The sequence below is a fragment of the Rhinolophus sinicus genome, linkage group LG04, assembly GCF_036562045.2.
Source record: "Rhinolophus sinicus isolate RSC01 linkage group LG04, ASM3656204v1, whole genome shotgun sequence".
Lineage (NCBI taxonomy): Eukaryota > Metazoa > Chordata > Mammalia > Chiroptera > Rhinolophidae > Rhinolophus > Rhinolophus sinicus.
In genome coordinates, this window is record NC_133754.1 from 91,366,587 (window position 1) to 91,390,364 (window position 23,778).

At 38.1% G+C, this 23,778-nt stretch overlaps 1 protein-coding gene and 1 non-coding gene across 6 annotated transcripts in view; both read left to right on the plus strand.

Annotated features, from left to right (window-relative positions):
- The first annotated feature begins 9,877 nt into the window (after positions 1-9,877).
- LOC141571468 (U6 spliceosomal RNA) lies at positions 9,878-9,984 on the plus strand. The gene has a single exon (XR_012496196.1). It is a non-coding gene; the product is annotated as a U6 spliceosomal RNA (small nuclear RNA).
- Positions 9,985-20,228: 10,244 nt separating this feature from the next.
- Positions 20,229-23,778, plus strand: part of TRPC4 (transient receptor potential cation channel subfamily C member 4) — a 217,893-nt gene continuing 214,343 nt past the window's right edge. The window contains exons 1-3 of one of the 5 annotated variants that reach the window (XM_074329993.1): positions 20,229-20,576; positions 20,945-21,031; positions 21,632-21,808. The gene's annotated coding sequence lies outside the window, so the exon portion shown is untranslated. Of the gene's footprint in view, positions 20,577-20,944; positions 21,032-21,268; positions 21,433-21,612; positions 21,809-23,778 lie in introns of those variants that run through there. The other 4 variants (XM_074329992.1, XM_074329991.1, XM_019736606.2 and 1 more) reach the window with 4 other exon arrangements.

Sequence of the window (23,778 nt, forward strand, 5' to 3'; positions counted from 1 at the left end):
GCACAGATTTGGAGCCATCTGCTTGGGGGTCATAAATGAAGCATGTTACTCTCTCAAGAATAAGGAGATTTGAGAGTTAAACCTTCAGAAACTGCAGGAGGCACCGAGAAAAAAAAAAAAAGACAAAAGCAAAAGTCAGTGGAAAACCAAAATTATACATTTTAAATTATTTTTCAGTTTCTTCTCTTAATTTAGAATGTACATGAATAATTTATATTTATTTTCTTAAATGAGTATTTTTGTTGTTTGACATAAGATTGTTCTCTAATATTTACCCGTCAGTGTCTTGAATAATCTAGTACAACATAATTATATAAAATAGGAAAAGGCTGATTGTATTTTACTATTTAATAAACCTGGTAGAAACTTTCGTGGCATGTGCTGAACAAAACACAATGTGCTTAGCATTACTTTGTACAGGGGTATGTTTTCAATCAAGAATTAATAAACTTTTATGATTGGAAAGAGACTTGAATTAAATGTACCTTTCAGAGCTTTTCATAGAACTATATATTCTGGAAGGTCTCTATGTTTTCATTTTTTTGCATGGCATGTAGGAAAGGCTCATTTGCTTCTATGTTAATTTAGCAGTATAAACTATAAGCTGGAAGATTAAAAAAAACAATTAAATGAGTGCTTAACCCAGGGCTTCTTTTGTGTGTACATTAGTGCACAGTAAATCCTGGCAATTCCAATGTTCTAATGGTTTTATTTAAAGTAAATAGTTTGCTGTATATCTTAAGTTATGAAGTTTCCTTACAGTGATTTAGATGATCTCACAACAATTATATTGGTCACATTACTGCTGTGCATGTGTCTTTTGAATTTCCACTTAGGGACATGGAGATCAGATATGGCCCATTGTTTGGGGTGACAAGAATTAGTCCACTATCCGTCAAAAGTTTGTCTCCTTATGTCCTATGCAATTTGCCTAGAATAATTTATACAAAACAATCCCTATCTTTTTTTTAATCTTTAATTTCTGTATTTACATTTTTCCTTTATTTGGCTTCCAGTAGGAAAGGAGAGCATGGACAGAGGTCCGTTGTCCATGGTCTGCAGCCCCTGGACAGGGGCAAATCCGATCTCCTTGCCTACCAGCTGTCTCGGGACCACCCCTATCTTTTTTTAATGTAAATGTAATTATGATGCTATTAATAATGTATTCATAGGTGTATTTATCTCAGCTAAGAATCCATATCTATAAGATATAGGTAAAGATGATAATTCTGAAAATTCCCAGAGCAAATGACATATTCTACTAAATAGGGAAAAGTTAGGCAGGGCACTTGGATAGGAAGCTTTCCTCAAGAAAGCTTTGTCACAACGGAAAGCTTATTTAAGCGCTGAGTCTCTGTTTTTAGGAAATAATGGCTATTCTTTTTATCCAACTCATAGAATTTTAGACATTATTTTAAGTGAGAAAAAGAGGAGTGATATTCTGCAAAATAGAGAGCAGGAAAACTTGAATGCATTCACCGTGCAAATACTGTATATATCTTTTGTGCAACACACCATAATAAGCAGAGCTAAATAAAGCTGTCCTTACTGTTTGAATTACAATACCCTGGGATTCAGTTGTGGTCATACAGAAGGTGAAAATACTGATCCATGTGCCCAGGACAGACGTGGTTCATTTTTGTCGACCCTGCTTTTTTATCAGTACCACTCTCATTGCATTCTCTAAAGTGCCTTGATTCAGGTGATAACTCATACAACCTCTATGGAAAAGAGGAATTGCTCTTATTGCTCTTTCCCTTTTGTGAACCAATGCTCCTCCTGATTATCTTCTAGAGCCAGGATTCACCAACCCCCTTGGGTGAACACCAGCATCACCTGTTGATCTCTTGTGCCCAGGCTTCACCAACAGAGATTCCAATTTAATCAGTTATAGGTGGGGTCTTGTCAGGAGTGCTTTTTATTTTTCCCTTTCTGTTTTTAAGCTTTCCAGACAAGTGATTCTAATATGTGAGCAGGGTTGCGATCCATTCTTCTGGCACCGTGGAACCTACAAGCAGAAGCTCTGGAATCAGAAAATCTGCACTGGGCACCAAGCAGTCCCGGGTGCTGCTTTGTGGCCTCGATCTGTTCCCTGGGTTGTTAAGCAAAGATGTCTGAATCACCTGTAAAGTGGGCATGGAGGTATCGATCCTGTAGGGCTAGTCTTAATTTAAAGTAGATAATGTGTGTGCAATACGTGCAAAGGAGTAAGCATTGATAAATCCCACTGAGCCATTCCAGATGAGGGCATGGCATTGCAGTGGGAAGGGGTAAAGCTGTGTAGTTGAGAAAGTACTTCCAGAAGCGTGCCTCATATGTCCCCTATCTGAAATAAATATTTTTTTGTAAAAATGATTTCGTTAATATTTTAGAACTGGACTGTGAGTTTGCATGTCTGACTGACTAGATTATTCAGCAAGTCATAGAAAAGGGAGGTTTATTTTTTTATTTTTTCTCCAGCTATAAACACCATTGAGATTAGCATTAGTTAACAACAATTACTGATGATGAGCACATATGTTAAGAGCCCCAGATTTGAGCAAGTAGTGTGTCTTTCAGGTATTCAAATCTTCTCTATGTCTTAGTTTCCTCATCAAGATTAGTAAAAGCTATATATTTTTTTCTACTAGAGGTATATTGTGGGGACAGAGTCCCAAAGAGCAGTTTCCAGGCTCTTGGCCTCACATAGAAAGGTGCTGGCTCAGGTAGTAAATGGCCATCAGCTGTGGCTAGTTGGCCGTCAGCTGTAACCAGTGAGCCATTGGCCACTAATATAACTGCCGTGGCTACACTTGCAAAAAATGGGGGCTAGCAAGAAGATGGTGGCTGAGCTAGCAAGCGCGGAGTGTGGCAGAGTGTGGATTGTGGATTCTGTGGCTCCTGCTTCCTGTGTCTCCAACCCAGCTGCCAGCGAAACTAGAGTGGTATGACTCCCCTACTAATGGCTCTGTGGGTGTTCTTTTTGGCCTCACCATATCCTGCATTCCTATGTGGGGAGCAGGAGCTGAGACCCCGCAGGCCACCCCGCATGACACGTGGCGCAGCGAGCAGGGTCTCTGTGGGGGCAGAGCCCCAGACAGCAGTTTCCAGGCTCTCAGCCTCACATGGAAAGGTGCTGGCTCAGGTAGTAAATGACTATCAACTGTGATTGCATGGCCATCAGCTGTGGCTAGTTGGCCATCAGCTGTAACCAGTGAGCCATTGGGCACTAATATAACTGCTGTGGCTACGCTAGCAAAAAATGGAGGGCTAGCAAGAAGATGGTGGCTGGGCTTGCAAGAATGGATTGCAGAGAGGCGGATGCCACCAGTGAGAATATAGTGGCATGACTCCCATATCTATGGCTCCCTGGGTATTCCTTTTTGGCCTCACCATATCCTGTGTTCTTATGTGGGGAGCGGGAGCAAAGACCTCGCAGGCCGCCCTGCATGACAGTCTCCCGCAAGACAAATGGCACAGTGAGCAGGGTATGGTGCCGGCCAAAGCCCTCCGAAGGGCGGTGGAGCAGTTTGTGCATATGAACACTCAGTCTCAGGAAGACCAGGAGGAGCAGCTGCCAGAGAGCTGGACCCTCGTGGAGGGGTGGAAAGACATGGACGGTTCCCCAACCAGCAGAAGCCAGAGAAAGCAAAGGTTGTTGTGGCCCTGTGGACTGGGAAGTACTTGCTGATGCAGCCCGGATGCGGGACTTGTCCCAGGAGGAAAGGCTTGCTGAGTCCTCCTTGGGAGATGAGGGTGAGGTCAAGGTCATCTCTCACCCCCAGGAAAGACCTGGTGAATGACTATGGACTATGGGGAATTGCCTTCCATCCCTAATTTAATGGACAGCTTGACTGTTTGGGAATGTACCACCATGTAGTGGAATTGGCAGATTATGTTTGCTTTTGTGTCTTGACTGGCCACCATTGAGAATATGTAAGCACCTTGAATGTGAGTCGCTATTGTTCCAGCACAGTATCCTGAGAGGCCCAGAGAGAGTGGCAATGCCCTGAGAGCCCTGGCTGAGTCCAGGAAGTCTTGCTGTGCCCAGAGAGAGTGGCAGTGTCCTGAGAGGCCCTGGCTGTGCCCAGGAAGACTGGTGGTACCCTAAGAAGCCCAAGAAGTCTGGCTGTGCCCAGAAGTACTGGTGGTGCCCTGAGAAACCCTGGCTGTGCCCAGAGAGCCTGGCTATGTCCAGGATATTGCATTCACCTCCAGGCTCCTCGCATAGGGTCCCTCACAGAAGACGTTTGTCTCGTAGATTGTGAGGCGAGACCCTATAGGGGTGGAGTGTGGGGACAGAGCCCCAAAGAGCAGTTTCTAGGCTCTCGGCCTCACATAGAAAGGTACTGGCTCAGGTAGTAAATGGCCATCAACTGTGATTGGAAGGCCATCAGCTGTGGCTAATTGGCCATCAGCTGTAACCAGTGAGCCATTGGCCACTAACATAACTGCTGTGGCTACGCTAACAAAAATGGGGGCTAGCAAGAAGATGGTGGCTGAGCTAGCAAGAGTGGATTGCAGAGAGGCAGATGCCGCCAGCGAGAATATAGTAGTATGACTTTTCTACCTATGGCTCCGTGGGTGTTCCTTTTTGGCCTCACCATATCCTGCGTTCTTATGTGGGGAGTGGGAGCTGAGACCCCACAGGCCGCCCCACACAACATATATTTAATTTTTCTATGTATTCTGTGCTTAGTACTGAGGGAGAAAAATAGGACCTAATACCCTCTGTAGACAAGAAACTTAAAACTAACATAATTTATGTAGTTATACCATTAGGTAAAATAATAATGATAATAATAATAATAGAAGTACACTAGATACAAATACAAATAGAAAGGTTAACCCATTGACATGGTATTTAAGCATTTCACAAGTCCATACTTACTTGCTATTGATGGATTTTCAGTTTCAGCTATTAAATATAAGCTACCATGATTATTTCAACATTTTATTGTGACTTCTGGGGTATATATTTTTTTTCTTGCCTATGGAAACCTTGCCTTAGCCAGTATTCTATTCAACAAGTAATCACTTTAGAGTGTAAAATATTCATTTTTTGTTTCCCAATGTACACATTTTCTGATTCACCAAAATTCTGTCAAATCCGTTTTTAGGAGTTTCCTGTTTTTCTGATTAAGTTCTCCTTATGTAAGGGTTTCACAAACAAGTAGCATGTAGCATTTGAAAACATGATTTGACATGAAATGTAATATTTCAGTCAAGAACTCATCCAGAACAATTCACTATAACAATGTAATCTTAGGGTCATCTTAGCATGCTTCCTTATTAATCACGTTTTGTTTTACATTGCACCTATTGATATTGCACCTCAGGATTTATAGGGAAATGCTGAAAAGAAGGAAAACATTTAAATCCAGAAGAGATACTTGAATGATACACCCATTAGCAACCTTGTCCCATCCCTCCTCTTCTACTGTTATTTGCCCTTCCCACACAATCAGATGGAAAAAGCAAAACAGTCACCTCTTCTTAAAAGTGTTAAGAGCAGAAAAACAGGAAGGATAGCCAAGCTGAGGCACAAGCTTCTCAGGGGAAGCAATGCAATCACTCAGCATCCTGCTTTATTGCAGTCATTAAACCATTAACAATGAAATAATATGATAGGTGAAATGCTATTCTTATGTGTCACAGATGTCACTTTCTCTAGATTAATAAAATAGACTAATAGTTGGTTTACTGCATGTACCCAGAAACACCTGACAAACACCCATCTACTTTATTCATTTTGGGTATTAAGCCTAATAGAAACCATTAGTAACAGTACCAAAAAAAAAAATTCTTATTGAAATAAAACAAGAAAGTTTATACTCTACATTAAATGTTACAAAATAGTGTGGATCAGAATACAAAAGAAAATGAAAGGAAAAGCCAAATGTTTTAAGTGTCATAAAAGTGGGTCTCAAGTGCCCATTTTCTTAAAGAGGATAAAGAACTGCAAAGCCTGCAAAAAACAAACGTTTTGAGGAGATGATATTGTCGGTTTGCTGATGTAAAAGGCTGGGCAGGATGAAGGGAAAAAGAAAAGTACAGAGATTATACAAGAGGAAGCAGGACTCCACTTCTATGAAAGAATTATGGAGATAGTTACTTGGGCCAGATGACTTCCCAATACTTCCCAGGAGTACTCATTCCTGACAAAGTCAATGACATCATATCATTGAAGCATCTTCACTGAGGTAGCCAGCTGTATTTTAGCAATCAATCCACTTTTTCTTTCTCCTCCACTGTGCATTTCTAGTTCAGTGTTCTGACATAATCGATCTGGGTAGACTCACCAGTTCAGTTCAGAACAATTAGCTATTCCCTCCCTCCTTGAAATCACATTTGGTTTTCTAGCAATCCTATGAGACAAATTTGTACATTTTCACATTACTAATTAATGAGTGAGATTAGGAAAGAATAAGTTAGTTCTCCAACATCTCACATTCAGAATCTGGTGGAACTGATATTCTAGTTATTCTAGTGGATTTTATAGTCCCTACAATCTTCCTTTTGCCACACCTTTCTTTTTTGGTCAATCAGGGCTTCATTTTTTAAGTGACAAGACCCCCCCCCCCCAACTCAAACTGATTTAACAGAAGACAAAACTCAAATAAACCAACCAAAAAAAGCAGACTGCATTGAATCACCTAAAGAGGATGGGCAGAGGTAGAGCTGCTCTCAGGTTCTACGAGTACTAGTTATAGAAACTTAGTTGCTGTCTTTAGATATCTCTTTCTCTATATTCATGTCTACTGCTGTTGTTATGAGTTCAGACAATTAAGTTCGTGAACGCATCCTAGAAAAAGTGCTACATACCTCATTGCTAAATATCACTAAGGTCACCTTTGAAGTACTCCCCTTGGGAAGCTATGCACCAATGCCAGCGCCTAGTCCACCCTTCAAAGCAATTTTGGAACACTTTTTCTCAGCAAAATGTCTGCCTTTCAATATTTCCTTTACCTTTAGGTAAAGAAAGAAGTCATTGAGGGCCAGTTCAGGTGAGTAGGGAGGGTGTCCCAATACAGTTATTTGTTTACTGGCTAAAAACTCCCTCACAGATAGTGCCGTGTGAGCTGGTGCATTGTCGTGATGCAAGAGCCATGAATTGTTGGTGAAAAATTCAGGTAGTCTAACTTTTCCATGCAGCCATTTCAGCACTTCCAAATAGTAAACTTGGTTAACTGTCTAGGTAGTACAAATTCATAATGAACAATCCCTCTAATATCAAAAAAGGTTAGCAACATCGGTTCAATGAAGTTCGTGAACTTAATTGTCATATTTCCCTCTCTCTCCATCTCTCTATGCTGTCCTTAATCTCTTCTACTGTGATTATGGAGATGGTTTATTCTACTGAAGAGTCATTACTTTTTCCACAAAGTGGGGGATATGGCTATCAGCAGCTCTAAGCTTAAATTATCTTATGCCAGAAGCTTCAGAGCACAGAGAAAGCATCACTTTTCATTACACATGGGAATAAATTGTCCATCCTTGCTCAAGAGCCCATCACTTGGACCAATCATTAAGACCTGGGAATGTGTCCTCTGTGTAGAATTGGTGGTTTTTTTGTGAATTTCTGGAAATTGGGAATGGGAAGAGTAGCTTTCACTGTAAGAAAACAGTAACTTAAGAAAGCAGAAAATGATAGTTGAATTTAGTCCTTAATTAAATCACCAGAACTAAAGACAGAATTTCTATTTTTAAAAAATAATTATTAGATATGGCTTTCTAAGCCAAAAAATGTTATTGTTTTCCACTGGCACAACCAAATTTATAGCAACTATCTAGAAAATACAGTAAAAAGATGTACTGAAAAGCATCCTACTATAGAAAAAACTGATTTGCTGAAAGTATGAGAAAATCTTTTTACTACTGTGTTCTAGCTTGTCCTTTACATTCCATAACCTGTGTCTGAATGTAAAAATTACTTATCACAGGTAGAAACTCCTCCTATAAAAAGGGAACATTTGCTTCATTGTAGTAAGTGTAAGAGTGGGAGTGGATGAACGGAGAAAAGTAGGCCTTTCCACTTAAAGAGGTTTTTGGTAATGATTGTATTAGTCTTTTTTTTTTTTTCTCGTCATCTCATTCACTCCTTTTTTCCATTGTACCCTCTTTCTATTTTCCACTCTTTTGGATACTTTTTCCTGTTCAAGTGTTTATCTTTCCTCTTTTTCCTCCTATGTTATCTGAAGTGTTTTAAGATCTCAGGTGATTTATCCTGGCAAAAGAACAATTAAGAAATAGTCTGTGCTATTACAGATAATTTGATAGACACTTGTTGGAATGTAAATTTAGATTCCAAGAAAAATATTAATAATTATCTGACTTCTTAACCCTTTAAGAAGGGTATGTTGAAGAACTTAGAAAGAATACTGATTTGTTATATTTAATTATTTGACATCTTTCATGTTGAAAAGTGCTCATTTAAAAGACCTGGAGCCAAATGATTTTGGAAAAGTCTGCAAACTGTATGAAGAAAGTGTGGACAGTGTTTTCTTAACCTGAATAGAACAGAAGTTACTAGATATAACTCCTTTAGGATAATCTCATGCACTTAGTATGAATCACCATGCTGATACAAAAATCAGATAGATCATATTTAGCATAAATTCTATAAAGCCAATATGTCTCTCCTAAAACAGTTATAAAATTCATTAGATGGAGGTAGGGGAAGCAGAGATGTAGGCAGCAACTTACAACTATCCCAATGAATGTACTCTTTCTCTCTCTCTTTCTTTCTCCTTCCTTCCTTCCTTCCTTCCTTTCTTTTTTTGTTCTTATTTAAAATAAATTCTTGATAGGGTCCAGAGAATCCTCTGGACTATGGAATCGTTCTCCGTACGGTATCCCAGCAATTTCCACATTTCTCTTTTATTAATTATATTTTGTGATCAAGTATTTCACACCAGTAACTAACCAACTTAACCTGTTTGTTGCTACTTTTGCTCACATATGTCTATCCACTAATAATATGCCAGCAGCTTTTTCTCTAATTTAGAACATTGACATGTGAGCTAACTGGTATAATTATGTGATCGTGGGTAATTTACTTCTTCTCAGTTTCTCCCCTGTAAAACCTAGAGATGGAGTTAAATATCTTAGGACTTTTTCTAGCTGATAATTTTTTTTTTTAATTCAATGATTTCTATCACTTTTTTAGGTCCATATGGAAATGTGGTGTGGGCACATAACTGAGTAAATCTTATAAATTTTCTCCACAGCACCATCTATAGGCCTATTGAGTCAATTCTGATGTCATGCCATTCCACTGCTTTCTTTCAGTTAGTTAACTGTAAGAAATACTTTTTGTTTGCTTTTAACATTTTTTCATTTCTAATCTTGAAAATTAATAAGTAATTGACCTCAATAATAATGACATGAACTGAACTTCTCAAATTATAAAACTGAAACTTACAGCTAAAGAACTATCTTGCAAGAGAGCCAGATACACAAAAATGTGTATACATCAAATAGTGTCCTTCTAAACAATGTCAAAAAGCTTTTAAATAAAATTATTTATTTGTTGAATCAAAATAGCTTTAATTCTTAAAGCTGAATTCATTTTTTCTTTATCAGTTTTTTGCCGTTTGGGTATAACTTGTGCTAAATGATTAAACAGTGATCTCTTTTCCTGGTATTACTTTCAATTTACAGCATTGTTCTTTATTAGTTTCTACTTGAAAGAACATTTTAACATTTAGTGTGAAAATAAAAATATTTTCATATCTATATTTCATAATTTGACTCATTAACTTTCCATTAGAAAGTATTTTGCTTGACTCATATATACATATACATGTGAGTATAAATATAAATAAATATAAATATAAACATAAAAAATGTATAGATATAGATATTCCCAAACAACTCCTCAAAAATTGCAATTCTAGTGCTCGTTTCGGCAGCACATATGCTAAAATTGGAACGATACAGAGAAGATTAGCATGGCCCCTGCGCAAGGATAACACGCAAATTCGTGAACCGTTCCATATTTAAAAAAAAAAAAAAAATTGCAATTCTAGTGGAGGAAAAGGCAATTGAATGCATTACGCATCACATTTTAACAAATTCTAAATATCAAACTCATTATCATGGTGATTTTTTTATTATTATTATTTTAATTTGTTTTGTGAAAAGGCAGCTCAGAGCTACAAAAGAGAAGTTTCAGGCCACACTGGGGAGAGACACTGAAACAAAACAGAAAAAGATTCTGGAATTTGGTACAGAGCATGAGTTACACGCCCTGTGCAAGGTCATTAATAACCAACTGATTGCACTGCACAGCTGGTTTGCTAGATAGTAATGTCGCATTTACATATGACTGTTCTAGTTTGAGCTGCTAAGGTGTGTTGCTTTTAGTCCTCCAGGCTAGCAAATTAGCGTAATGTTTTCTTACCGTAGTCTGTGACCTAATGAAGCACATGAACTTTCTACATGTGAAGTAGGAAACCTCCATAAAATAGGTGCATACTATCTTCTCTTCATTCACAGCTTTATAGCCTTTATCTCTATGTGAACTATTATTTTAATCACCCACTATCTCCCATCACATAATTCATTAAATAGCTGTTTCCAGATCTTTATCTACTGTAGATCCTTGCACGCAAATCTTAAGTTTACTCTTTCTTCCATTAATAGGAATTAAATAATAACACTATGAAAGATACTTTCTCTAACATTTAATACATGCAACCAAGTTTATATTTTCTTATGAAAGGAAAAGATGCTCAAAAGAAATAAGCAAAAAACATCAACATAACATTTCTCTTTCTAGAGAAGTTGAGATGCTTTGTTGCATTCCACTAGATCAAAAATGTATTTCTTGACAACAATAATTTCACTGCTGGCACCAGACTGTGATAAGACATGGCAGAAGTCATGTTTACAACAGCCAACTTGAATTTAACTCAAGGAACCTTTGGCACAAAAGTGGTACCATGTATCTGAAACCACTATTACATCGTTAAAGAATAAAAAATGCATCAATTCAGTGAAAAATTAGAATACTTTTATCTATTGCATTCTTAAATAACCCCAGGGAGCTAGACTTACTGGACAGGGGTAATTATTTCTAGGATGCCTAGAGACCAGGTCTTTCCCTCCTTCCTTCCTTCCTCCCTTTCCTTCCTTTCTCTCTCTCTTCCTTAGAAGTTATTAATAACTACTATATTTTCTTCCAAATGAAAGATTGGTACAATCAGAATAACTGAACTACCACCAGAAAAGAGTAACCTTGACATTTAATACAGCTTTCAGCACAACTACACGCACCACGTAATTCAACTGCATCTTTGTTTTATTTTTATTTGTATCTTTCAATTTATAACTCAGAAAAGAAATAATTCCCTCAGAGTCCTTAAGTAACTTTTCATATTGTACAATGGTGGGACTTAGAGTTTTTTAATGGCTTTATTTTGATTAATAAAATAAAATTAAAATGTCTAGGAAATGCAAATTAATCTTAAATAACCTCAATCAATGCAGGTCATGGATGCTATAGAACTCACCAGTTAGAGTCATCAGTAAAAAAAAAGACAAAGAAATAAAATACAAATGTAGTGATTATTTCTAGGGATATGTGCTCATAATTTGTGTTCAGTAACATTGTATGTTAGTCTTATATTATTAAAAAGCATTAGATATTTGTTTTTGTTTTGTGATGGTCACCAGTATACATATATGAGATAAAGAAATTAAATTTTCTACTGTTAAGTGAATGGATTAGTGGATTATTGAGGCATAAGACAAACCTTTGAGTGACAGCATCACACATAGACTGCATCATGCATTCAAAAGGGCAGTAAAACTCCCAAGTGATTAAATGGAAATGAAAATACGTTCTTTATAAAACTCTGTTATGGGCCAGCCTGGTGGCTCAGGCGGTTAGAACTCCATGCTCCTAACTCCGAAGGCTGCCGGATTCGATTCCCACATGGGCCAGTGGGCTCTTAACCACAAGGTTGCCAGTTCAATTCCTTGAGTCCCTCAAGGGATGGTGGGCTCTGCCCCCTGCAACTAAGATTGAACAGGGCACTTTGAGCTGAGCTGCCTCCCAGATGGCTCAGTTGTTGGTTAGAGTGTGGGCTCTCAACCACAAGATTGCCAGCAAGATTGCCAGTTCGATTCCTCTAGTCCTGCAAGGAATGGTGGGCAGCGCCCCCTGCAACTGAAATTGAACACGGGCACCTTGAGCTGAGCTGCCGCTGAGCTCCCAGATGGCTCAGTTGGTTGGAGTGCGTCCTCTCAACCACAAGATTTTTGGTTCAACTCCCGCTAGGGATGGTGGGCTGCACCCCCTGCAACTAGCAACGGCAACTGGACCTGGAGCTGAGCTGCGCCCTCCACAACTAAGACTGAAAGGACAACAACTTGAAGCTGAATGGCACCCTCCACAACTAAGATTGAAAGGACAACTTGACTTGGGAAAAAAGTCCTGGAAGTACACATTGTTCCCCAATAAAGTCCTGTTCCCATTCCCCCCCCCCCAAAAAAAAAAAAAAACTCTATTAGATATCTCAAATAAGGGTCTAATGATAATGAGGAAATTTATTTTGAAATTGCAGGTAAAGAATTTGAATTAAATATTTCATGAAATATAAGAACAGAAAAAAGGAATATTTCTAAATATTTTTAGTTCATATAATATGATTTTAAATGTTTGATAGGTAAGTTAATAAATTAAATATAAGTAGACATTTTTCAACTTTATCTTCATGTTTTATATTCTAATTTATCAAAACAATTTTTTCAAATTTATTATGGTGAAAAATAGGGCTTTACATTGTATTTAGGATTGCCATATATTTGGATCTAATATAGTATCTTGGTCATATATTTTTTAAAGCATTTTTTTTCCTCAATTGAGTTTGTAAACTGAGAATCATAACCACTGCAACAGATATTGTTATTCTTTCATGAGTAAAAAAAAAACACTTCATATTTCAAGACAATGAATTACAGTTTTTGAGCTGGTAGAAGTAGCACTATATTAATTGAATTTGAATTCGGATTACTTGTGTCAGTGCACATGTAAAATATGTTCCTCCTTGAGAAATTAAATTCTACTAAGGTGAGAAAACTCTTTACATATGACAACATAACATATGAACTCTGTAAGTACCAAATGAATGTAACATGCTAAGCATATTACACGGAAATTCAGAAGCAAAAGAAGTTACTTTAGGTTGGGGTTATCAACTACAAAAGTAAGGTATCCAACTGTCCTGATTTGCCTAGGACTAAGGATTTTCCAGGGGCACAGGACTCATAGTACTAAAACCAAGAACTTCTTAGTGAAACTCGAATGAGCTGATCACATGGATGTGAAATCATATAGGGTCACAAGTAACTTAACAAAAGAAATTTAAGCTCCTTCAAGATGAAACGACAGAGAGGTCTATACTATGATTGGTATATTAAGAAAAGGCTATGTTTCTTTGATGGAATATATAATTTTCAACTAGGAATTACACTGCTTTTTGGATCAAAAAGAATAAAACCAATAGGGAGACCCCACTTTCATTAGGGGAAGCTATGTTGATATGCATACCTATTATCAGGCCAGATACCAGGATTGGCTTTAGTGACAAAGCTTTGGTCCTCGCTTCAGAGCACTGTGAACAATTAAACTCCATATCTTCACATGTTATAGAGAAACATTTGTGTCCATTTCATAAGCAGAGCTGATGACACTTTCACTGGTTTTCTTCACTTAAAGATAATTTGGGCTCACATGAAAACTAGTTTTAGGGCTGACATATTGGTGTATTGTTCTTTTTAGAAGCTCTTAAAGCAAGTTTCCTGCACTGAAAAGAAGAAATAAAAGTTAGTACATTTATTGAACTCTGTGATTTACAAATACCACCATATTTTTAATGTTCACAACAACCATACATAGAAAATACTATTAATATGTCCATTTGCCAAATGAAGACCCAGAATCACAGAAGGGTAAGTTATTCTTGCCCAAGGTCATTTTGTTAGAAAGTGGTAAATACCTGAATACAGGTATTCTGATTCTAAGGACCATGCTCTTAGACACCATACAATATCAAGTAACTGAAAAGAAAATGAAATAATTTAAAACTTTACATCATAAAGAACTCATGAAGGATAAGGTACTCAAGTTTCTTACTTCTGAGGGCAAATGAATATATTAATATGTGTGCTGAAATGTCAAATTTTTTTTTTAAGAGTCAAGAACTCAGTGCTCATTCTATGACATAATTTCTCCTGGTTTGGTATTGTTTCCTACACAGTAAGAGTTGGCTTTTCCAGCATAGTTGGAAAGAGAGACAATTAGACAATTCAAGATAGAATTCCTCTTCCAGCTCTGAATTTCTTGAAATTGCTCTTTTCTCTATTTAAATTCACTGACAAATTACAAACCTCTACTCTACTTTTTTCTGTACTGATGCATTGCAAGAATTTCATCCAAATAAGCCTTAACTTTCTGGAATACACCACATTTCTATTAACATTTTGGAAAACACCTTCACCCTCTGTGAAAAATCAGAAAATGAACACATTTCTTCTATGTAAAGTAAAAAATAAAGCAACATGTAACCCTTATAATGGTAGGTACTGTAAGCAACTTACAATTATACTAAATTACATTTATTTACACAATTTCTATAGCAAATCTATGGAATAGGTACTATTACACTTCCCAGTTTAGAAATAAACTGAGCTAGAGAGGTTAAGTGGTATGGCCAGCCATACGACCAGTAAGTGGCAGAGCTTGTGTTCAAACACAAGCAATCTGGCTGTCAAATGTGTCCTTGTCCACTGTGCTATATTGTTTATTTAACCCACTTTTAAATGTCATTTGATCAGTTGATGTATTCATAATAATTAACTAGAGACTAAAGCCTGATCACTCAGCATTAATTGGGTTTCTGCTATGGATTAGGTATAACCCTTAGACTAGGTATTATTTCCTTACATTTTATTTGCTGCTGTAAGGTAGATTACGAGCTATTCCATTCATTTAACATTCACGTATTTTTTAAGAAATGTATAAGCTTTATAAAGCACAGTGAAGACCCAGATAAATCAATATAATTGTTAAGAAGAAGAACTGTCTCTAACCAATAACATTATGCTTTTATTCTTTTTCAAGAATGGCCTGATTTTAAAGATTAGGTAAAATGTTCCAGCTTGAAATAGCATCTGGCTAGCAGCCCTCTTACAACATTTCCCCAAACTCATGTCCCAAAAAAAGAGACTTCATGACAATGTTGATATTGTGTAGGAATAAAAAAATTGTTGCTCTCTTACTAGAATGTGGAAGGATTTCCACTAAATTCAAACATGATGGAACATGGATTGTGCAGCAAAATTTGTGTTGTGCCAGTGCTTTGCTTTGCGAATTATACAAACCTGTCTTCCTGAAATCAGGAGGAAGGGCTTTTAGCATCTCTCATTATACCCTTCATTTTTCAAAATTAGTATGCATTATGCACATTACTGTACAGTTAGTATCCATTAGGAATGTGATCTTCTGCAAGTCTACTTCCTTTGTTTCTTGAGGCAGCCAAATGTCTCTCAAAGTTCCCCCCAATGGTACTTACTTCCACTCCAGATCTAGAAAGAGACTGCAACTTCCAGAGCATAACTACGCAGGAATTTGTGGAAGAGAATAGTGAATAAAGGTGAATTTATATGCTGTGAAATATTTCCAGGTTGCTTGGGGAGAATAGAAGTGCTGAGATTAGCAGTGCGTATACTTGGGAGAGGAGACTGGATGTGAAGGAGTTCCAGCCTGAGGGGAGGATGGTAAACAATTTTTCAGTCTTCAGGCCAACAGAGCCTCATTCAGTGATAGATACCGATAATTCTGACAGCAGTTAATATTACTGAGCATGTACACGTGCTCATCCCTGTTCCAAACACTTACAGGTCTTACCTCATCACATCCTCATAATAATGGCTCTCACTAGCTGTGCCCATCCAGACATTAGGAACTGAGGGAGAAGCTACCCAACACCAACCTTTTAGCTGTGCTCATTAGCCATTGGCCAGATCCTAAAAGGAGAGGGAATCAGACAATAACACTTTAGGGCTAATTCATAAAAAATGGAGGTATCAGTAGAACACAATAAATAGGTCAGAAAGAGGCATTGGCCACAGAATTTGGTTGACAACAAAGGTGACATTATCAATCAGTGTGGAAAGAAAGAATCAATTCACGATTTTCCAGTTACAATCAATAGTTTTTGTTTCCTATTTTGCAAAAGGGAAATAGTTAAATCTTCACTAAATAATTCATGCTAAAATAATTCCCAGACGTGTTAGAATTAAATGTAATAATATTGAGACAAAACTTACATGTTGCATACTCTGTTGATCACTGCTGTAAGTGCTTTATATATAAAAATGCTTTGGTCCTCGTTCTTTTCAGATTATTTCATTCTTTTACAGATAAGAAAACCAATGTGCATAGAGGTTAAATAACATTGTCCAAGGTCACACAGCTTATAAGTGTTCCAACAGCCATCTCAGACTTAACATGTCCACAAATAAATTCCTAGACTTCTCCCTAAAAACATATCGCATCCTCTATCATATCCATCTGAGAATATTATTTACTCAGTCATCCAGTCACTCAACTGAAAACTCTCAAGGCCATCTTTAACTCTTCTTACAGCTCATATGCAAATACTTTGGAAAATTCTGATAGATGACAGTTTGTTCACACATTTCCTGTTTTGTTTTGTTTTTCTCCATAATTTCCTAAGTGGTCTCCTTGCCTCCAACCTTGTTTCCCTCCATTATATTCGTAGTGAAGAAGCCAAAATAATCCTTTAAAACACAAATCAGATTTCTACCTGGAATACTGCTGCCCCAATTAATCCCCATGCCCCAATTACTCCCTAACTTGAAAGGTTTTGCCCAGATGTCTCCGTATTAATGAAGACTATCCTGACAACTTCTCTAAAATTATAACCCACCATCACCATCTGACTCACCAGCACTTCTAATCCCCATACCCTGTTCCTTTAATCACTCTCTAATATTGCCCATAATTTACTTCCTTAATATAGCTATTATTTTTTGTTTGTCTTCCTTAAAGTGTTAAGTTCTGCAAGGGCACAAACTTATCTCTTTTGCTCACAGATGTATACTAATCACCTAGCACAGTGCTTCACACTTAATATAGACTCCATAAATATTTTTGGAATGAATGAAGAGGCTTGGATTTCAAAAGTAGGCCGCATGACTATAGAGCTCATAAAATTAATGACTAAGCAATTCCATAAAAAATGAAATTATGAAAAAAATGTTCAAAAAAAGTAGTGAACATGGGAGGAGAAAAGGCTTTAGAAATATTAAAGTACTAACAGAAATTATTCAGGAAAAAATCTGATAGTTTAAAGGATATAAGAATTAAACCTTTTTTAAAAACAACATTAACCAAAATTTTAACAATAAAAAAATGAGCAATATCTGTTATAAATATGGTGAAGGATTAATGTTCTTTATATTAAGATCTATTACAAATCAAATGAAAAAAAAAGCACCAAAACCCCTATAAGTATTGTGAAGGTATATAACTCACAAGTAAATAAACAAACAGCAAAGTATATGTACTGGGGGTGCCAAAAAGACACATGATTTGAATCATCTTTTGTTATCAGTATATGTTGAGTATTACAATTTTAATACAGCTTTTTCCTTTCTTAAAATATGTATACATCTTTTGGCACCCTCTGTATATATCACATTTTCTACTAATACAACTCATTACATTGAGATGCCACTTTTTAAAAAATAGGAAGTCAGCAAAAAATATAAAAAGAAAAAAGGGAAAGGAAAATTACGTATACCTCATGTTGATGAGGACTCAGTAAAACATATATATCATGAGGTTTAAAATATTCCTGCATTTTGATGCAGTGGTTTTATTTCTAAGACTCTATTCTGAGGATATAATCTGATATAAAGACAAATGTGTGTGTACAAAGGCTCTCAACAAAATCTTACAATAGAGAATCATACTATAAAAACAAATCACATTTGCAAGACTTGAGAAATACTTCAATATTTCATAGAAATGTATGTGATTCATTAAAATAAATGTTTTTGAAGAAAACTTGGTAACTTTGAAAATACTAACATGTTTACAAAGGCAGGCCAAAAGCTGTTGGGAGTATGGTCAATGCAGATTGCATCAAAGCCCAGTTACAATTTAGGGCAAAACAAGGGATGCAAAACTCTGGAACACGGGCTGCTGTCCACAGGCAAGCTGAGCAGGCCCAAGCCTTCTATGAGGGACTGTGAGTGAACTCTTGTGCAGAGTAAGGGAAAGTCTTGGTCACATAGGTCACTGGGGTTTCAAAGACAATGCTAACCTATTTCCCAACTTTGCCTGAGATAAGAAAAGGCCATTCTCATGTATCTGATGATGGCATCATTATATACAGAGTATTGCTGTCACATAAAAAGCTAATAGTGTGAGACATGTACAAAACTAAATTTTCCCAATACATTTCTCTGTGACTGTCTCTAACTCTGAGATACAGCAGCTTTGAAAGGAAATGCTTCACACATTACATATCAGCTTCTAAGTGTAAGAATAATATTTAGAAGTGAACTGAAACTTGAATTCCTAAAACAATTGTAAGTTCAGTTCTGTGGTATATTTTAGCTATGAATAGGCATTGTAAAGAATTGTTTTACGGCTACCATTTCTTGGGTCACTTGTCTTTGTTAATTTCAAAACAAGAGTGCTTTCTTGTTTTTCTGACTAAGGTGCTAAAAAGAAGTTTCCAGTCAGCATATAACATTTTATTACAAATTACTTGATTTCCATGAATTGCATTTTAAGCACAGTGCAGGTTTGTGGAATAATACCAAATTCGTATTTTAAAATTGCAAACAAAAACAAACCTTCCTCTTTCTATTGCTAATGACTGTAGTATATGCAATTCACTGTGCTGTTCAAATAGATTTCAAGTAATTTTCCTGTAATTGCTAATCATTTTAGTAGGTGGCATGAGGTTAGCAATCAATAATCACACGAAACTGTTGAAAATGAGGCCCAGGGATCAATAGAACATTTTTCTTCCCATGGAAACACAGCCTGCTCAGACGGCTGTCCTCGTTGTTCCTTTCTGTTCTGTATTTATTATAGATTCACAAGCTCATTTCTTATGGGAAAAATAACAGATTAGGGAAATAGACAAAAATGCCTCTCACCAAAATCAAGGCAGAGATGGCATTTGTTATAAAGAACATACCCTAAAAAAGAGGCAGGTGGGGGTATCTAATTTGGTAGAGATGCTATAGTGAAAAGTAAATTTCTTAATCTCTAATCAGTGGGTATATGTTGTCACTGTTCCACTTTATTTTGAATGTATTTTTAAATATATTATAAAGACATACACTCAGCTCTGTATATGGAATATATCAGGGGTTTATTTTTGAAGACACACTCAAACAGAATATGTAGAATTTTGTTTATCAGGGTGAGACAAAACAGTAAATCAATAAATGTTAGCTTCATTTTGGTTTCCTAGGCATTAAAACATTTAATTACTGATGATTAATGGGAATATGTTATTTCATGAAAAAATACAAAAATACAGTTGCATTGCATAAAATAGATTTTCATATGTATTGGCCCCCCCTCCCTTTGTTAGAAAGTGGATTTATATTTGTTATAAAGTTCATTACCATGTCTACAGGTAGATGTGTTCTTGCATATTTTATAAAAGCCATCATTTACCACTCAGAAAATCTAAAAACCATTTAAAGATGCTTTTGTGGGAAAGACCAAAATGAAATTCAGTATAAGAAAGGACTCCTTTTGTTGCTCTCGCCTTTGTTTGTTTTCTGGAGAGATATTATAGGAACCAGGTTTGCCTCAGTGTATCTTAGTATTTTGGAGAAGATGATCGATCACCAGGTAGTGCTCCCAGAAATTTAGGACCCAGCTCAAGGCTGGGTTTGAGAAAAACCCAGAGGAGAGCAGTAAACTAGAGAGAGAGAAATTAGAAATAAGAAATGTAATTTAAAAGAAAAAGAAGCAGCATGCAAGTCACATCTGTGGGTGGTCTCTATCAACATCCGCTATTAATGTAAATACTCAAAAAAGAAATCAATAAAAAATAAATGCTAAACTCATGTGAACTAAGGAGGGAATATATATAACCAAGGAGGAAATTCTTAAATTTTGCGCTTTGGAGTCTGCGTGTGGGTGCCGGCTTGCCGCCTACCCTTGACTCCCTTGGGGAATATTCCTTTGGAAGACACTGGTCCTCCACGCAGTTGGCACAGCACTGATTCCGAGACCGTGTAACGCGTGGCTGAGCCCGGGAGAAAGCGTTGCCACCCATCTGTTGCACCAGCGCGAAGCTGGAAGCAGGCATCTGCTCAGATGCCATTGGCGACTAACAGCACCTAGGGCTTTAAGAAAATAACGGAAATCAAATAGAAACCGAAGGATCTCAAACAGGATAATCGCTAGCTAAAACTCCACATGGACGCCACTCTATTTTACAAATGGACTTACAAGTCTTGGGATCTAGAACAACCAAGCATCGGTGAATGACACGCTGGGAATCACCGCGTCGCAGTGACTGCAAGTAAGTTAGTGTTAACTTTGCCAATATATAGCTTTACCTCTCCGCACTTTAATCGTTTTTTCCTGTGTTTAAACCAAAGAGATTGGCCAGGAGATAACTTTTATTCTGAAATGTCAGGACGCTGATGCGAGCGTTTCACTCATTCACTCACTCACACTTATTCCACCTGAAGCCATGGAACCTCGCGTTCCTAGGCTGGTGCGCGTTTTGGGTTTTATTTAATATTTGGAAACTTACTGATTTCCTATGCCTGTTGGAAAGACCGAGCTGGGGTGGGGGTGGGAGGAAAGCTGTGCCTCATCGTTTCTTCATTGCGACCGTCTCGATTGTTGACACTAGTGGCAAACCGCGTTGTCCTGCTTTTGCAGGGGAAGTCTGACACCTTGAGGACTGGAGAGGGGGTGCTTGAGCCCAGAGAAGTGGGAGTGGGAGAAGCTCTGAGTTGCGGCATTGGGGTAAGGGTTACTTTTACAAGTCGGGCGACGTGCCGCCTGGGTGCTTGTTTACTGGGGTGGGAGCTGGGCGTTCAGAAGCCTAGTTCTGGCACGAACTGATATCGGACATGTCTGCAGAGCTCCCCCAAGCCTGGAGGTGTGTCTTGCTTGCATCCAGGACCACAGGGTGGGTTCTGGCCACCAACTTGCCTGGATTATGGTGAGCTCGCCTGCCCAACTGGATGACCTCGAGCAGTTGGTGGTGGGAGGCCGAGGGCTATTCCGGAGCAGCCAAGCCTAGAACCCAGCTTCAGCTTCTGCCAGTGCGCGGGTCCCCTCCACCGCCACGCAGAGCCGTGCGTGGGACGCGCAGCTTCAGGGACTGTCCCTTCCAAGCCGGGTCTGTGCGGACCCAGAATCAGGTAGTCGCCGGGGACCGAGGGCGGGATTCCTTCCTCTGGGCTCATCCGCTGTCATCCGTGGGATCTCTAACTTTATCTTCAGGGATCCCTGGGGGCGGGGGTGGGCGAGCTCTCCTCCCCGGCGTTCACCTCCCCTTCCAGGGCTGCTCCTCCCCCGCCTCCCATGGCTTCGCTCTCAGAGCATCCTCTCTCCGCCCAGTTCGGTGCCAGCTGCGTGGGCTCCAGCTTCGTGCGTTATCCTTGGAATGCTTCGAAACTCGGTGGCGACTAAGGAAATCCCATTGGAATTTGCCGGGCGTGCTCGCACCAGGCATAGCACCGGCTCTGCCAGTCCTTGGATCGATCCCTCTTCAGCCAGAAGCTTGCAACTTTACAGGTAAAGAGGGTTTCGCCTCAGACAGAGCTCCATTTGACCGGGGCTGCACCTCGTCTCCTTTCTCGGATCTCGGTTAAGTTTCTCAAGCTTCCTGGGAAGCCAGCTCCCTCTTGGGAGGCGGACGGACATCCCTGGGGGGTTACGAGTTCAAAAGGCTCCCGCTGCGTGGTTTCTCTTTAAGGCTTCAGACCGGGTTTGTGAAGCTTTCTGTGGTTGACCCGTGCTGAACATGAGTTGGGGATGCTTCTCAGCCTCTCAAGAACCAGGCTTTAAAGCAGGGGAGAGGGCGAGGAGTGAACCCCTTGTGTGACTTATATGGTAAACAAAGCGGCTGCAGCCACGCTACGGTGTTGGAGAGGAAGGCTGTTTTTAGCCTTTTATGCATTGGGAGAAAATGGAGATCTTGGTGGCCCCCGGGCCTGTATAAGTCAGCCCTAGACTCTCTGGTACCTAAACTGGGGGAATGAAGAAAGGGTAGTGACTGATATCCTGTCGATTAACTACCTTCTGCGTCATTTTCATTCTCTATCAAGAAACAGAAACACTTTTATTCCTGTTGCTGGACCCAGGCTAGGGATTCCTGGTTTGCGTGGCAACTGAAATTCCAATGACCCTGTTTACTATTTGAGTAAATCACTGGGATTCACAGCACAACTTAGTTCAGCTGTGAACTCAGCTGCCTTTTGTTACTAGTTACTAGTAGAGAATATTGGAAGAGGATGGAGCGTTTAGAGAGACTGAGAAAAGGGAGCAGCACTTCTCTCGTCTGTATCCACTATGTTGTTTCCTGTCCACATGGTTTCTTTGGGGGCTTTCCCAGTTAAATTCCACACCTATAAATTGCAGCAGGTTGCTTACTGAATAAGCACCAAGCCAAAGGAGTGGGAGGAGGCAGAGGCAATGTTTACTTGTCTTATTAAAAAGAAATTTAGAACAGATTTGTAAAACAAAAAAATCCTTTAGGTCTCCTAATATTTTAGCTTTCCTATCACAGTAATCACAACACAAAGTGTGTTATTAATTATTTAAGAAAAAAGGTTAACAAGAGGTTTTTTTAAAGTAAAACTCGGAATTAGACATTGGAAGTTAGAGTGGATGGATGTGTTAAGACATTGCAGTTGTTGTCACTGTGTTATGGTTTGCTATTTAATCATACATTTGTGATATTCGTAATACCTACTTTTATTCATTTGGACAGTAGACCACCTTATGTATTTAAGGCAAAAAAAATCGATAAGATATAGGAATAATTAGTACTTCAGATATTAGAATCAAAATTTAGTAAGACATTGTTAAACACTTAAAAAATCTATATGAATTAATGCAGTTTTGCAAATCAGCAAATCGGTAGACATTATATGTGTTTTATCAAGGTATTTTATGCAAATGTCTTGGATTAATAAAGCTTAGTACAGCAGGAGAAGAAGAAAGCTCTTACATTGTTTATGAATAAGAGACCATAGAGCTGGAGAGCCTTTCAGTAGAGCTCTGATCAGAACTCAGCTACTCTGCTAAGCTTGCGGTTCATTGTGGAGTGAAGAGCTGACAGATTTATACCAAGAAAGTGATGCACACAGAAACACGAACAGGTCAAAGAGACTGATACATAAGAGGTGCTGAATATTCATTGAGTGAATGAATGTATAGTTATATAGATAGATAGTTAAAATAAGGTGTTAGAAGATTTGTAATTGCAAATTTAGAAAGAAAAGTTCCTCCTCTTAAGAACTTGAACTTGGGCATTCATCAAAGCATATAGGATCTAAGTTCCACAGATACAAGAAACTTGTCTCTTTAGTAAAATCTGTCAAACATTAACAGTGTTTCTAAAAATCTCTGATATTGAAAAATAAGACAAGTTTCAATATACTTGCTTAATGGTTCTCAAAAATTTATAAGAGGTTCTCAAAAATTTATAAGAGGTTCTCAAAAATTTTAAATTTTGTAATTTTGATGTTATTTATTTCTCT